General features: G+C 37.6%; 2 non-coding genes across 2 annotated transcripts; one reads left to right on the forward strand and one right to left on the reverse strand.

The window, feature by feature from the left end:
• Positions 1-1195: 1195 nt before the first annotated feature.
• trnal-caa lies at positions 1196-1306 on the reverse strand. The gene is made up of 2 exons: positions 1269-1306; positions 1196-1241 (listed from the first exon to the last, which is right to left on the reverse strand). It is a non-coding gene; the product is annotated as a tRNA-Leu (tRNA).
• Positions 1307-4169: 2863 nt separating this feature from the next.
• On the forward strand, positions 4170-4251 carry trnal-uag. Its single transcript has one exon. It is a non-coding gene; the product is annotated as a tRNA-Leu (tRNA).
• Positions 4252-5367: the final 1116 nt, after the last annotated feature.

Here is a 5367-nt window from a genome sequence, read left to right on the forward strand (position 1 = left end):
CATCACACTGACCATACATTCATCACTGATCATCACACATCACTGACCATTACACTATCACTGACCATTACATTCACATCACTGACCATCACACTCATCACTGACCACACATCACATCACTGACCATCACACTCATCACTGACCATCACATCACTGACCATCACACTCACTGACCATTACACATCACTGATCATCACATTCATCACTGACCATCACTCACATCACTGACCATCACACTCATCACTGACCATCAATCACATCACTGATCATCACTAATCACCATCACACTCACATCACTGACCATCACACTCATCACTGACCATCACACTCATCACTGACCATCACACTCACATCACTGACCATCACATCATCACTGACCATCACATCACATCACTGACCATCACACTCATCACTGACCATCACATCACATCACTGACCATCACACTCATCACTGACCATCACACTCACATCACTGACCATCACACTCACCACTGACCATAACACACTCATCACTGACCATCACACTCAAATCCCTGACCATGACGCTCATATCACTGACCATTACACACTCATCCACACCCACACTCATCGGATCCTTGGCAGAAACATCATACAGAAATGAACCTGAGATATTAGAGGAGTGGCAGGAGTTCTACCTCCCAGATCACATGTACAGGTGATTGGTGTTTTAAGGAGTTCACCTGTGACTCCTCGAAGATGAACTGGTGCTGATGGTGTATGAGGATAGAAAAGTGTTTGCTAATGAAGGTAACAGGCTCCATCTCACCAATAACAACCTTAAGGAACCTTTGAACATGGCCTCCAGTTCCCAGGAACCAAAGAGTACAATCGAGGTCAAAGCTTTGAGGACATGTTGAGATGGACTTCAGTGTTTCTAAGTTTAATTCCAGCTTCAAGAGCTTCCTGATTTTCAATCTCTCATATAAAACCTTGTCTGTTATCTGATAAAGATAAAGATTGATAAAGGACTTGTTTATTTGATCCTTTAGTGATACCTTTTGTCTCCCGAAACTCAGTTACACTTTTTGCCAGATCCTCGACTGATGCTGCCATGTTTTTCTGCCTGTCGTTCCCACTAATAGGTAACCATGTACTTGTTTATTCTTTATGTCTGTATTTGAAATACAAAGGGGAATAATTATTTCATTATTGTTTCTAATGAAAATAAAGTCACTGTCAGAAGTGGGATTTGAACCCACACCTCCATGTGGAGACCAGAACACTCAGTTTCCTGGAAGGCATTGAAGCTTGAGTCTGGCGCCTTAGACCGCTCGGCCATCCTGACATACAAGCATGTGTTTCTTATCCCCTTAGTGGCTGAAAAACTACTTTTACAAATTTCTGTCTACTTGTTTGTCTTCTCTATTCTTCTATTTGTGTTTCTTATTTATGTAAGTCTTTTGTTTTTCTGTCTGAATGCCTATATACCTGCTCATCTTTCCTATCGATTAATATCTATCTATTTAATCTATCCATCTGCCTGCTTGCAGAGGCGGCAAAAGTACACACATCCTTCACTTAAGTAGAAGTACAGATATTCATGTTTTAAAAGACTCTGGTAAAAGTTGAAGTTCTGACTATAATTTTTTACTCAAGTTACAGTGAAGAAGTTTGGGCTTTGACATGTACTTAATTAGTTTTTAACACAGTGTTTTAAAATAATCTGATCAATAAGACAAGGATGCCGCTGTCAGCACTTTTATATTCTTTAATTGCGGAACCTTTAGGACTAACTATAAAACAAGAGCAAGTAATAAAAGGATTAGGCATCGAGAAAATAATAAAATATTTCAGTGTGCGAGTGACACAACGCTATTAGTCAAAGATCTGGAGGGGTGAAAAAAGCAATGCAAATCATACAAAAGTTCTGCAGGAGATCAGGAGCCAAAATAAACGAGGATAAAAGGTGTACATGAGATTCGGAAGGGCGGTTTTAATGGAGCATTTTACTTTTATGGAAGCAAAAGAAATAAAGATTTTAGGAGTTTTAATGGGAGGGATGAAAAGACAGCAGAAGAAACAATGTGGGAGGAAATATTAGGAGGATTGAAAGGAGGTTGATATTTTGGAAAATGAGAACATTAACACTAAAAGAGAAAGTTTTAGTTCTTAACGTCTCAATGATTTTTGAACTGTGGTACATTTTATACAGATCAACTATGCCGTTGTGGGCAGAAAAAGGCTGAAAAGATGTTTTTAGGGAAGGGAAGCCCAAGAATTGCATACAACACTTTAATAGGAGCAGTAAAGAAGGGAGGACTGGAGTTAATGGATGTGGAACAAAAAAAAAAAGGAATAAGGTAAACAAGGTGGCATGGAAAGCAACAATGGGTTTTCTTAAATAAGTGTAGCAACTTCAATCTTGAAACAACATACTGTGGATAAAAAAGAACTGAATGACTGAGGGGTTGCCAGACTTTTATAAAGAACTCTTGAGGGCCTGGGGCAATTTTTTATCTCATGTACATTTTAATCCACAAGAAAAAGAGAACATTTTAAATCAGTCTTTATTCTTAAACAATGGCATTTTAAATCAGGGGAAAGAGATATTCTTTAAGAAATGGTGGGATGTGGGTATTATGAAAGTAAGAGATGTTTTATATGAATTCAAAGAGGGTTTTACCAACACAATACATTGTGGACATAATGGAGGAGGCAAAGGAGGATTTTAGCAGACAAGAAATAGAAAATAAATATGATGTAATCAAGAACTCTATACCTCAAGAATGACTAAAAAGAATTGAAAACATGGAAGAAGGCAAAGAAGAAAAAGATGTGAATGTGAGTTTCGGAGGAAAAGTGTTTGCTTTTAAAACATGTTCTGTGAAAATGTTGTATTGCCTTTTTAGAGACGCTGTTTTTAAGAGACCTGTTGCAAATGAATATTGGTTGCGCACGTTTAAAGATTAAAAGAAGACAGTATATGGAGGAATATGGAGGAAATTTATACAAATAAAGTTGCAGCACTCAGAATATTTGATCAGACATAAGGCTATTTTACAGATGCAATTTTGAATAGAACTGAATGGAACAGTCCGCTTCATGCAAAGTTTGTAATGATGATGCTGAGGAATTTTTACACCTGTTTTTATACTGTAAAGAATTAGAGGATTTTAATAGGAAATGTAAAACAATTATTGTAAAATTGAAAACAAAACACTTCTAAATGATGAAGAGTGCAATATGGGAAAGACGGTGGTAGCAAAGAGAGAACAAATTTATAATGGATGTCTGGTTTGTTTTCAAAAGGAAATTTGAAAGAAATGTTAAATACTTGTTCTATTATTTTAAAGAAGATGGAAATATATATGAATTTCATATGAAATATGAAGTTTTACAGTAAGTCACTAAGGTTTTAGAAGATTTTAACAAAATGAAAAGAATGTCAAAATAATTGTGATTTTTATGCTCTGGGAGGTTGAGAGCCTTTTAACCTGATGTATTTTCACTTGGAAATGTATTTTCAAAAAAAAAAAAAAGGTTAAGGGATGGACTGAATCCATTGTGCTTTACACGCGTGAGGTTCGAGTCCCACCCTTGTCGCAAGGTTGTATATAAGTTGCTGATTTATAGCAACTTCTAGCTTTGTTGCTATTTCTATCACAAGGCTTCAGGATATAATGATTGTCAGTAAAGCCATACTTGACTGTTTAGAGGAAATTCCAAAGCTGTGTGGTTTGCGTAAGCATTGCGACATCTTGTCTCCAATGGCTTTTTTAGGGATTGTGGCTCCCCTTCTTTCTTGCTGTCCACTTAAATGCCTCCAGTGACATCAAGAGCCCAACTGAGACAACAAACCAAAATTTACCATTGGCAGACGACGCAAGTGTGCCGCTACCTTTAGAGGAATTTCTGAAGCTGTTTTTGTTGCTGTCTATTTTGTAAAGGTTGTCTGTTTTCATGATGGATCGTTGCAGCTGTGGCAAAACGACAGTGGCAAAAAAACTTGTGTCTGAATCCTGTTATTATATGTGGATGATTGTTGACAATCAGAGGGAAATGCAATGGACTGCCAATTCTGCACAGCCTGTTGTGTGTTTTTTTATTTCTTTGTTCTCAAACAAAAGTCTTTTGTTAAGCATGTTTTGTGCATGCCGCAACAGCATCTCCTCCACAAGCTGGCAGTCCTATCTCAGAGCTTATCTACCGGTAGCGTGGCCGAGTGATCTAAGGCACTGGATTTAGGCTCCAGTCTCTTTGGAGGCGTGGGTTCAAATCCCACCGCTGCCACTTTATAAATTTGGTCAAATCTCCTTCCGTAAATACTGCAGAATTTAATCATGGTCCAAACCCTAGATCCATCGAGATCGGGGTCGCTGTAAATGCTAGTCAAAAGGTGCTCGTTTTAGCTCTATGTTAAACAGTCTCACGAGCTCTTGTCAAATAGAATACAAAGGTTATCCTGCACTGCTCACAGTTTTTCTTTTAGTTTGTCAAGTTTAGACTTTTTTAGTCAAAAAGTAATGATTTGTATTTATTTTTCTGAACAACCAGATAGGTCCAAAACACACATACTAAGCTTATTTTCAGAAAACAATAAAGGACTGGATTATGCAGATCAGTGTACTCTGTACAGCATTGTTGTGATATCTGTCCTTTTACTTGTTCACATTATGCAATACACTGATTTACTTTTATGTGACACTTTTTCTTTCACAAACGCTGTAAATAAGAGTGTCATGGTTAATCAATGATCCATCTCCTAATTGAATTATTAAGATAAAATGCCACTATAGAAATGAAAAATAAAGAATCTGAGGATACTAGCAGATAAGACATTGCATTCTTTTCCTTTGCACTTTATTTACACACAGATTTAGCCACACAGCTGCACACTTTTGTGCCATTCCTGGACCCAGATTCTGTTCAAATAAGAGACCATGCTTAACTATCATGATAACAAAACAAGTGTTCAAGCCAGTGATGTCAAATGAAAGCTAGACTGGTGTGTCACAGCGAGGTTTCAACTATTTTTGTCCAAAGACATGCTCAAGCATTTGGATGAGTCTTCGATATTCAGTGAAATTTTGCCAAAATATTTCAGTATCAAACAAGCAACAGAAGACTTGAACACGCAAATATAGAAGACGTATTTCGTTTGCGGTTTAATTATCTACGGGTTGACTTAAAATAGTTCTGCTTCAGTGTTAAAGAGCTGTGTTCTGGCAGAACAAGCTGTGAAATGTGTAAGAAACGAAGATCACAAACGTAGGCAAGATTTTAACATGGTGCAGGAAAACTCCAACGGATTTTAAATCCGTCACCTTACCCACTTAGCCATGACTACGCAAGGTTCTGCCTTAAGGCCACTGTGGCTGCGTGCATCAAAGAGAAACCAATGGCAAT

Source organism: Silurus meridionalis, chromosome 3 (genome assembly GCF_014805685.1).
Source record: "Silurus meridionalis isolate SWU-2019-XX chromosome 3, ASM1480568v1, whole genome shotgun sequence".
NCBI lineage: Eukaryota > Metazoa > Chordata > Actinopteri > Siluriformes > Siluridae > Silurus > Silurus meridionalis.